Source organism: Cupressus sempervirens, chromosome 2, assembly GCF_028749045.1.
Source record: "Cupressus sempervirens isolate cs-2001-9-10 chromosome 2, ASM2874904v1, whole genome shotgun sequence".
Classification (NCBI taxonomy): Eukaryota; Viridiplantae; Streptophyta; class Pinopsida; order Cupressales; family Cupressaceae; genus Cupressus; species Cupressus sempervirens.
Window position 1 is genome coordinate 559,384,912 of NC_143119.1, and position 11,895 is coordinate 559,396,806.

Here is an 11,895-nt window from a genome sequence, read left to right on the forward strand (position 1 = left end):
CATTTTTTTTTTCGCTCGGCTCATGTAATCGCACTCGCCTTGATTCTGAGTGGCCCGAGTCACTTACGTGATCCAAAACTGGGTAACTTTTTCTTTTTTCTTTTTTTTGTCAAGTCCCAAAGTTTTGAACTCGAATAGAGTCGGATGCCCCGACTCGAGTCGTCTCCAAATTTTTCGCACGACTCATGTCACCGTGCTCGACTTGATTCTAAGTGCCACGAGCCGTGTACATGATCCAAAAGTGGTTAACTTTTTCTTTTTGGTTAACGCCCAAAGTTTTCAACCCGACCCGCCTCGGCAACCTCGAATCAAAGCACCTCGAGCCTTAATGGCCTCCAATGTTTTTGCACGACTCATGCCACCGTGGACTTTTTGCTCGAATCATGTCACCCAGGGCACCTCGATGCTACGTGACCCGAGCCCTGTGCGCGATCCAAAACCGGGTAACATTTTTTTTTAACTCCCAAAATTTCATTCCTTTTTGCCTTATGAGGCCTATCATGATCTCTTTTTATAAAGAAAATTCTCAAATCGGATCGTTTCGGCTACCCTACCTCGAATCCGGCTAGCTAGGCGTAACACCTCGAGTCAGCTCGGCAATACGTGAACTGAAACTTGTGCGTGATCCAAAAGCGGGAAACTTGTTTTTTTTTTTTTTTTTGTAATGCCCAAAATTTAGCACTTTTCGCTGTACAGGGCCTCTCATGATTTTTTTTGTTTTTTCTTTTTTTTCCCCTCGTTGACCCACTTTGGCGACCCAGTCGGGTCGCCCGAGGTTGGGTCGACGGAGATGGGTTGACCTAGTCGGGTGACCCAAGTTGGGTCGACCCAAGCGTGCGATCCTGGCTGGGGACAACAAGTCGATTCTATAAGTTTTCTTTCAAATTTTGCTACCCAGGTTGGCTCACCAAGTCATCTAACCATGTGGTCTTTGCCAAATCAAGAATTGACTCTTTAAGTCCACTCACAGCTCGTCAAGCCGGCTCACCAAGATGACTTACCATCTCGCCTCACCAGGTTGCCCCACCAGGTTGCCTCTTCTTTAAGACTGCTCACCATGTCGGCTCCCCAAGTCACCTCACCAAGTTGACTATTCAGGTTGCCTCACCAAGTCGACCCCTTAAGTTTGCTCACCAAGTCAGCTCCCTAAGTCAGCTCACCAAGTCGAATCACCTAGTCATTTTACCACTTTGCCCCAGCAGGTGTGCTCGCCAAGTCACCCCGCCGAGTTGCTTCTCTAAGCCCACTCACCATGTCAGCTCACCAAGTCGATTGTTCAAGTATAATGCCAAGTCAACTCTTTAAGTTCGCTCACTAGGTCAGCCCGCCCAAGTCGCCTCTTTTGGTTCCTTCGCCAGGTCGGCTCGCCCAAGTCGCATCAGCGAACTAATTCGCCGAGTCACCTCACGAAGTTGACTCTTTAAGTGCGCTCACCAAGTCAGCTCACCAAGTCGACTCACCATCTCGCCTCGATAAGTTGGCTTGCCGAGTTACCCCACCAAGTCGTCGCCTCTTTAAGCCTGCTCACCGTGTCAGCTCGTCAGGTCGGCTCACCAAGTCGACTAATCAAGTAGGCCCACCAAGTCGCCTCAAGGATAGCTCCTCACCATGAGTCGCCTCACCATGTTGACTCAATGAGTCACCTCACCATGTTGACTCTTTGAGCCCGCTCACTGGGTCGCCTCACCAAGTCGACTCGAGTACGTTGCCAAGTCGACTCTTTAAGTTCGCTCGCCAGGTCGACTCACCAAGTCAGCTCACCATGTCATCTCAACGAACCAACTCGCCGAGTCGCCTCACCACGTCAGTTCTCTAATACCACTCGCCAAGTCGCCCCACCAACTCGTCCCGTTAGGCCCACTCACCACATCGCCTCGTTAGGCCCACTCTCACCAAGTGGACTCTTTAAGTCTGCTCATAAAGTCGAGCCAGCAAGTACTCTCACCAAGTCAACTTTTTAACTCCTTTCATCGAGTCACCCCACCAAGTACTCTCACCAAGTCAACTCTTTAGGTCCGTTCATAGAGTCACCCCACCAAGTCGACCCTTCAAGTGCATTCATCAAGTCAACCCACCAAGTCGACTCTTTAATTTCATTCATCAAGTCACCCTGCCAGGTCAGCCCACAAATTACTCTCACCAAGTTGACTCTTTAAGTTCATTCATCAAGTCACCCCGCCAGGTCGGCCCACCGAGTGGACTCTTTAAGTTTGTTCATGAAGTCACTCTGCCAAGTCGGCCCACCAGGTCGACTCTTTAAGTTCATTCATCAAGTCACCCCACCAGGTCAGCCCACCAACTACTCTCACCAAGTCGACTCTTTAAGTTTGCTCACCAAGTCACCCCGCCAGGTCGGCCCACCAAGTACTCTCACCAGGTTGACTCTTTAGGTTTGTTCATCAGGTCACCCCACCGAGTACTCTCACCAAGTCGACTCTTTAAGTTCGTTCATCAAGTCGCCCTGCCAGGTCGGCCCACCAAGTACTCTCACCAAGTCGACCCTTTAAGTTCGGTCATCAACTCACCCCGCCAGGTCAGCCCACCAAGTACTCTCACAAAGTCGACTCTATAGGTTCGTTCATCAATTCACCCCGCCAGCTCGGCCCACCAAGTTCTCTCACCAGGTTGACTCTTTAATTTCCTTCATCAAGTCACCCCGCCAGTTTGACCCACCAAGTACTCTCACAAAGTTAACTCTCTAAGTTCGTTCATCAAGTCACCCTGCCAGGTCAGCCCACCAAGTACTCTCACCAAGTCACCCCACTAGTTTGACCCACCAAGTCGACCCTTTAAGTTTGTTCATTAAGTCACCCGGCCAAGTCGGCCCACCAAGTCGACTCTTTAAGTCTGTTCATCAAGTCACGTGACCAGGTCAGCCCACCGAGTACTCTCACCAAGTCGACTCTTTAAGTTTGTTCATCAAGTCACCCGGTCAGGTCGGCCCACCAAGTACTCTCACCAAGTCGACTCTCTAAGTCCGTTCATCAAGTCACCCCGCCAGGTCGTCCCACCAAGTCGAATCTTTAAGTCCGTTCATCAAGTCACCCCACCAAGTACTCTAACCAAGTCGATTCTTCAAGTGCGTTCATCAAGTCACCTGACCAACTACTCTCACCAAGTCGACTCTTTAACTATGTTCATCAAGTCACCCCACCAAGCACTCTCACCACGTCAACTCTTTAGGTCCATTCATAAAGTCACCCCACCAAGTCGACCCTTCAAGTGCATTCATCAAGTCACCCCACCAAGTACTCTCACCAATTTGACTCTTTAAGTCTTTTCATCAAGTGACCACACCAAGTACTCTCACCAAGTCAACTCTTTAGGACCGTTCATCAAGTCACCTCGCCAAGTCGACCCTTGAAGTCCGTTCATCAAGTCACCCTACCAAGTACTCCCACCAAGTCGACTCTTTAAGTCAGTTCACGAAGTCACCCAACCAGGTCGGCCCACCAAGGACTCTCACCAAGTTGACTCTCTAAGTCTGTTCATCAGGTCACCCCACCGAGTACTCTCACCAAGTCAACTCTTTAGGTCCGTTCATCAAGTCACCCCGCAAAGTCGACCCTCTAAGTTCGTTCATCGTGTCACCGAACCAAGTTGACTCTTTAAGTCCTTTCATCAAGTCACCCTACCAAGTCAACTCTTTAAGTCCGTTCATCAAGTCACCAGAACAACTACTCTCACCAAGTTGACTCTATAAGTCCGTTCATCAAGTCGGCCCACCAAGTACTCCCACCAAGTCGACTCTTTAAGTCCGTTCATCAGTTCACCCTGCCAAGTACTCTCACCAAGTCAACTCTTTAGGTCCGTTCGTAAGGTCACCCTGCCAAGTCGACCCTTTAAGTCCGTTCATCAAGTCGCCCCGCCGAGTTGCTTCTCTAAGCCCACTCACCATGTCAGCTCACCAAGTCGGTTGTTCAAGTATGTTGCCAATTCAACTCTTTAAGTTCACTCGCCAGGTCAGCCTGCCAAAGTCGCCTCTTTAAGTTCGTTCGCCAGGCCAGCCCGCCCAAGTCACATCAGCAGGCTAACTCGCCGAGTCACCTCACGAAGTTGACTCTTTAAGTGCGCTCACCAAGTCAGCTCACCAAGTTGACTCACCATCTCGCCTCGATAAGTTGGCTTGCCGAGTTACCCCACCAAGTCGTCGCCTCTTTAAGCCCGCTCACCGTGTCAGCTCGTCAGGTCGGCTCACCAAGTCGACTAATCAAGTAGGCCCACCAAGTTGCCTCAAGAATAGCTCCTCACCATGAGTCACCTCACCATGTTGACTCAATGAGTCGCCTCACCATGTTGACTCTTTAAGCCCGCTCGCCGGGTCGCCTCACCAAGTCGACTCGAGTACGTTGCCAAGTCGACTCTTTAAGTTCGCTCGTCGGGTCGACTTGCCAAGTCAGCTCACCATGTCATCTAAACGAACCAACTCGCCGAGTCACCTCACCATGTCGGCTCTCTAATACCACTCGCCAAGTCGCCCCACCAACTCGCCCCGTTAGGCCCACTCACCACATTGCCCCGTTAGGCCCACTCTCACCAAGTGGACTCTTTAAGTCTGCTCATAAAGTCGAGCCACCAAGTACTCTCACCAAGTCGACTCTTTAAGTTTGTTCATCAAGTCGCCCCACCAGGTCATCCCACCAAGTACTCTCACCAAGTCGACCCTTTAAGTTCGGTCATCAACTCACCCCGCCAGGTCGGCCCACCAAGTACTCTCACAAAGTTGACTCTTTAGGTTCGTTCATCAATTAACCCCGCCAGCTCGGCCCACCAAGTTCTCTCACCAGGTCGATTCTTTAAGTTCGTTCATCAAGTCACCCCGCCAGTTCGACCCACCAAGTACTCTCACAAAGTCGACTCTCTAAGTTCGTTCATCAAGTCACCCTGCCAGGTCAGCCCACCAAGTACTCTCACCAAGTCACCCCGCTAGTTCGACCCACCAAGTCGACTCTTTAAGTTCGTTCATCAAGTCACCTGGCCAAGTCGGCCCACCAAGTCAACTCTTTAAGTCCGTTCATCAAGTCACGTGACCAGGTCAGCCCACCGAGTACTCTCACCAAGTCGACTCTTTAAGTTTGTTCATCAAGTCACCCGGCCAGGTCGGCCCACCAAGTACTCTCACCAAGTCGACTCTCTAAGTCCGTTCATCAAGTCACCCCGCCAGGTTGGCCCACCAAATTGAATCTTTAAGTCCGTTCATCAAGTCACCCCACCAAGTACTCTAACCAAGTCGATTCTTCAAGTGCGTTCATCAAGTCACCCGACCAACTACTCTCAACAAGTTGACTCTTTAACTATGTTCATCAAGTCACCCCACCAAGCACTCTCACCACGTCAACTCTTTAAATTCGTTCATAAAGTCACCGCACCAAGTTGACCCTTCAAGTGCGTTCATCAAGTCACCCCACCAAGTACTCTCACCAATTCGACTCTTTAAGTCTTTTCATCAAGTCACCACACCAAGTACTCTCACCAAGTAACCTCTTTAGGACCGTTCATCAAGTCACCTCACCAAGTCAACCCTTGAAGTCCGTTCATCAAGTCACCCCACCAAGTACTCCCACCAAGTCGACTCTTTAAGTCAGTTCACGAAGTCACCCAACCAGGTTGGCCCACCAAGGACTCTCACCAAGTCGACTCTCTAAGTCTGTTCATCAGGTCACGCCACCGAGTACTCTCACCAAGTCAACTCTTTAGGTCCATTCATCAAGTCACCCCGCAAAGTCGACCCTCTAAGTTCGTTCATCGAGTCACCCCACCAAGTCGACTCTTTAAGTCCTTTCATCAAGTCACCCCGCCAAGCCGACTCTTTAAGTCCATTCATCAAGTCACCAGAACAACTACTCTCACCAAGTCGACTCTATAAGTCCGTTCATCTAGTCGGCCCACCGAGTACTCCCACCAAGTCGACTCTTTAAGTCCGTTCATCAGTTCACCCCGCCAAGTACTCTCACCAAGTCAACTCTTTACGTCCGTTCATCAAGTCACCCCGCCAAGTCGACCCTTTAAGTCCATTCATCAAGTCGCCCCGCCAAGTACTCTCACCAAGTCGACCCTTTAAGTCCTTTCATCAAGTCACGCCACCAAGTCGACACTTGAAGTCCGTTCATCAAGTCACCAGAACAAGTAATCTAACCAAGTCGATTCTTTAAGTCTGTCCATAAAGTCACCCCACCAGGTCGGCCCACCAAGTACTCCCACCAAGCCGACTCTTTATGTTCGTTCATCAGTTCACCCCACCAAGTACTCTCACCAAGTTGACTCTTTAAGTCTGCTCATCAAGTCGAGCCACCAGGTACTCTCACCAAGTCGACTCTTTGAGTTCATTCATCAAGTCGCCCCACCAAGTACTCTAACCAAGTCGATTCTTCAAGTGCGTTCATCAAGTCGCCCCACCAAGTACTCTCATCAAGTCGACTCTTTAAGTCCTTTCATCGAGTCACCCCGCCAAGTACTCTCACCAAGTCAACTCTTTAGGTCCATTCATAGAGTCACCCCACCAAGTCGACCCTTCAAGTGCGTTCATCAAGTCACCCCGCCAGGTCGGCCCACCAAGTCGAATCTCTAAGTCTGTTCATCAAGTCACCGTCCCAATCTGGCCGAGCCATTCTGGCCGAGCCATGCTGGCCGAGCCGATCTGGGCGAGCCATTTTGGCCGACCCGATCTGGCCGAGCCGTTTTGGGCAAGCCATGCTGACCGAGCTGATCTGGGTGAGCCATTCTGGCTGAGCCGATCTCGGCGACCCGTTCTGGCCGAGCCGATCTGGGTGACCCGTTCTGGCCGAGCCGATCTGGGTGACCCATTCTAGCCGAGCCATGCTGGCCGAGCCGATTTGGGCGAGCCGTTCTGGCCGAGCCATGCTGGCCGAGCCGATCTGGGTGAGCTGATCTGGGCGAGCCGTTCTAGCCGAGCCATGCTGGCCGAGCCGTTCTGGCCGAGCCATGCTAGCCGAGCCGATCTGGGTGAGCCGTTCTGGCCGAGGCGATCTAGCCGAGCTCCAAAAATGGTGTCATGGATGGTTATTTGGTTGCCTCTGTGCCAACTCGATCAGCACAACATTAGGAATGGTTCGACAGTGGTTGTCATTCCAATGTGTCATCAGGATGTCTTGGAACTCGGCCTTTCAAGGGCGAGCTCGCATCTAGCACTTGGATTGTGCGTCGTCACAAGTGAATGGGGAGATCTCTTTGTGAACGGCGGCATGGCGATTGCAAGAGAAAATTGACTTAGTAGTCGGAGCATTGGCCTCGGGCCATTGTGACGGCCTTGCAATTTCTCTATAATTGCAACCTATGTTTGCGTAGTAGCAGAGTTTGCATGTAAGATTGGGCTTTGTTCTTGACGGTTCCAAGTACTCTCACCGAGTCACCAAGTCACCATGCTGGCCGACCCGATCTGGGCGAGCCGATCTGGGCGAGCCATGCTGGCCGAGCCAAGCTGGCCGAGCCGATCTGGGCGAGCCATGCTGGCTGACCTGATCTGGGCGAGCCATTCTTGCCGACCCGATCTGGCCGAGCTCCAAAAACGGTGTCGTGGATGGCTGTTTGGTCACATTTTTCATTGAATTGGATTTTTAAGGGAGTTGTCCATGCTATCGCAGATTTCTAATGCAGAGCGAGCCTCGCACTAATAGCTTATATAGGAGAGGTTGTTGCCACGAGCCTCTCCCATGCCCCTTTCATTGATTCAACATTGGTGTCTAGGCGGATCGTATTGTTGGGTTTTCAAACGGTGTATGCTGATGTTGAATCAATGAAAGGGGCATGAAGCGATCTCAGTGCTTTTCCTCGGCTCTCCTTTAGATCATGTTTCCCGATGACTCAATTTTGGAAAAGGTGAGGCAGCGGTTGCCGATCCATGGCGTGTGTTTTTGGTGATTTTAAAACTTGATCTAAACGTGAGCCCTTGTCTAGCACTCCGACGTTGCTTGGTATAATGGCAATTTTCTATGGGTGCTCGGCGCTCTAGCAATTTGTCATGGTGTACTTGTCGCGGCTACATGGGAGCTTTAATATCGAAAGCTCTCGGCGAAAAATGGTGGCCGAGCCATGCTGGCCGACCTGATCTGGCTTAGCCATTTTCGTCGACCGATCTGGCTCTTCTTTCTCACTCCATCGGCACAAATTTGGGAGTTGTTCGATAGCGGTTGTCATTCCAATGTGTCATTGTGGTGATCTGGAGAGCGATGCTAAGGGTGGGAGCTTGCATCTAGCATTTGGGGATGTTTGTGCAAGCGAGAAGGGGAGCTTCTCTTATCGGAACCTCTCCGTGGCCTTTGAATATAGACCTAGTGCCGACGATATCGATGGATACGAGCCTTGGATTCTAAAATTGTTCAGCTAACATTGGTTTTTGTGAGAGATGGTTATGAAAGCACTTCCCGATCGATACGCGGGAGTTCCCTAAGATCGCCTCTATGCCAACTCGATTGGCACAACATTGGGAATGGTTCGATAGCGGTTGTCGTTCCAATGTGTCATCGAGATGTCTTGGAATGCGGCCTTTCAAGGGTGAGCTCGCGTCTAGCACTTGGATTGTGCGTCGTCACAAGTGATTGGGGAGATCTCTTTGTGAACGGCGGCATGGCGATTGCAAGAGAAAATTGACTTAGTAGTCGGAGCATTGGCCTTGGGCCATTGTGACGGCCTTGCAATTTCTCTATAATTGCAACCTATGTTTGCGCAGTAGCAGAGTTTGCACGTTAGATTGGCCTTTGTTCTTGACAGTTTGAAGTACTCTCACAAAGTCAGCAAGTCACCATGCTGGCCGAGCCGATCTGGGTGAGCCATGCTGGCCAAGCCGATCTGGGCGAGCCATTCTGGCCGAGCCGATCTGGGCGAGCTCCAAAAATGGTGTCATGGATGGTTGTTTGGTCACATTTTTCATTGAATTGGATTTTCAAGGGAGTTGTCCGTGCTATCGCAGATTTCTAATGTAGAGCAAGCCTCGCACTAATAGCTTATATAGGAGAGGTTGTTGCCGTGAGACTCTCCCATGCCCCTTTCATTGATTCAACATTGGTGTCTAGGCGGATCGGATTGTTGGGTTTTCAAACGGTGTATGCTGATGTTGAATGAATGAAAGGGGCATGAAGTGATCTCAGTGCTTTTCCTCGGCTCTCCTTTAGATCATGTTTTTCGATGACTCAATTTTGGAAAAGGTGAGGTAGCGGTTGCCGATCCATGGCGTGTGTTTTTGGTGGTTTTAAAACTTGATCTAAACGTGAGCCCTTGTCTAGCACTCCGGCGTTGCTTGGTATAATGGCAATTTGCTATGGGTGCTCGGCGCTCTAGCAATTTGTCATGGTGTACTTATCGCGGCTACATGGGAGCTTTAATATCGAAAGCTCTTGGCAAAAAATGGTGGCCGAGCCATGCTGGCCAACCCGATCTGGCTCTCGTTTCTCACTCCATCGGCACAAATTCGGGAGTTGTTCGACAGCGGTTGTCGTTCCAATGTGTCATTGCGGTGATCTGGAGAGCGATGCTAAGTGCGGGAGCTTGCGTCTAGCATTTGGGGATGTTTGTGCAAGCGAGCAGGGGAGCTTCTCTTATCGAAACCTCTCTGTGGCCTTTGAATATAGACCCAGTGCCGACGATATCGATGGATACGAGCCTTGGATTCTAAATTTGTTCACAGCTAAGATTGGTTTTTGTGAGAGATGGGTACGAAAGCACATCCCGATTGCTACGCGGGAGCTCCCTAAGGTCGCCTCTGTGCCAACTCGATCGGCACAACATTGGGAATGGTTCGACAGCGGTTGTCGTTCCAATGTGTCATCAGGGGATGTCTCGGAAAGTGGCCTGGCCTTTCAAGGGCAAGCTCGCGTCTATCACTTGGATTGTGCATCGCGTCGCAAGTGAATGGGGAGATCTCTCTGTGAACGGCGGCATGGTGATTGCAAGAGAAAATTGACTTAGTCGGAGCATTGGCCTCGGGCCACTGTGATGGCCTGGCAATTTCTCTTTAATTGCAACCTATGTTTGCGTAGTAGCAGAGTTTGCAAGTAAGATGGTCCTTATTCTTGAGAGTTCCAGGAGATGACCTCCGGAACTTTTGGATTGGGCCCCTTCAAGGTGAAATTCATCCAGTTGATCGGATGAGCTCGATGACCATTTCAGTCCCTTGGCTCCATGAATTCACATCTCCTAACCGATGACAATCTTTTGCTCCTTAGACGACCTCATAATAAATTGGGTCGTGGATGGCTGTTTGGTCAGAATTTTAAACGATTTGGATTTTTATGGCGGATGTCGGCGTGTTCGCTAATTTCTAATGCAGAGCGAGCCTCGCACTAATAGCTTATATATGAGAGGTTGTTGCCGTGAACCTCTCTCGTGCCCCTCTCATTGATTCAATGGCGGTGTCAAGGCGAATGGAAATGTCAGATTTTGAAACGATGGACGCCGACGTTGAATCAATTGGATGGGCATGAAGCCCACCCTCGAGGTGCTATTCCTCGACTCTCCATTAGATCATGTTTTCTTGTCACTAAGCTGACGCAATTTCGGAAAGTAGTTGGGCTGCGCGTCACGAGTGACAAGGGAGCCTTTGTGATCGAAAGCTCCCCGTTGCCATTTGATGAGAAGAGCCATTGCTTGTGTGAGCAAGGACGAATGCAGCCTCGGATTCCAAACAAAATCAATGACATCGGATCTATATATAAGAGTGGAATGAAGCAGCAGCCCGTTTGCGATGCACGGCTCCCCAAAGTTTCTATTCTTTCTCACTCCATTGGGGCACAAATGCGGGAGTTGTTCGACAGTGGTCGTCGTTCCAATGGTGTCATTGTGGCAAAATTTGTTCACAGCTAAGATTGGTTTTTGTGAGAGATGGGTATGAAAGCACATCCCGATTGCTACGCAGGAGCTCCCTAAGGTCGCCTCTGTGCCAACTCGATCGACACAACATTGGGAATGGTTCGACAGCGGTTGTCGTTCCAATGTGTCATCGGGGGATGTCTTGGAAAGTGGTCTTTCTTTCAAGGGCAAGCTCGCGTCTAGCACTTGGGTTGTGCGTTGCGTCACAAGTGAATGGGCGATGTCTTGGAAAGTGGTCTTTCTTTCAAGGGCAAGCTCGCGTCTAGCACTTGGATTGTGCGTCGTGTCACAAGTGAATGGGGAGATCTCTCTGTGAACGGTGGCATGGTGATTGCAAGAGAAAATTGACTTAGTCGGAGCCATTGGCCTCGAGCCATTGTGACAGCCTCGCAAGTTCTCTTTAATTGCAACCTATGTTTGCGCAGTAGCAGAGTTTGCATGTAAGATGGGCCTTGTTCTCGAGAGTTCCAGGAGCTGACCTCAGGAACTTTTGGATTGGGCCCCTTCAAGGTGAAATTCATCCAGTTGATCGGATGAGCTCGATGACCATTTCAGTCCCTCGGCTCAATGAACTCACATCTCGTAACCGATGACAATCTTTTGCTCCTCTGCCAACCTCATAAAGAATTGGGTCGTGAATGGTTGTTTGGTAGGAATTTTAAAGGATTTTGATTTTTAAGGCAGATGTCGGTGTGTTCGCTAATTTCTAATGCAGAGCGAGCCTCACACTAATAGCTTATATATTAGAGGTGGTTTCCGCGAGCCTCTCCCGTGCCCCTCTCATTGATTCAACGCCGGTGTCAAGGCGGATGGATATGTCAGATTTTGAAACGGTGGACGCCGACGTTGAATCAATTAGAGGGGCATGAAGCCCACCCTGGATGTGCTATTCCTCAACTCTCCTTTAGATCACGTTTTCTTGTCACTCAGCTGGCGCAATTTCGGAAAAAGGTTTGGCAGCGATTGCCATCCCTCACCGAGTCTACTTGGTGATTTTAAAACTTGATCTAAAACGGGAGCCCTCGCCTAGCACCTCCATCCGGTGTTGCTCGGGTATTGCATAAAATTATGCCA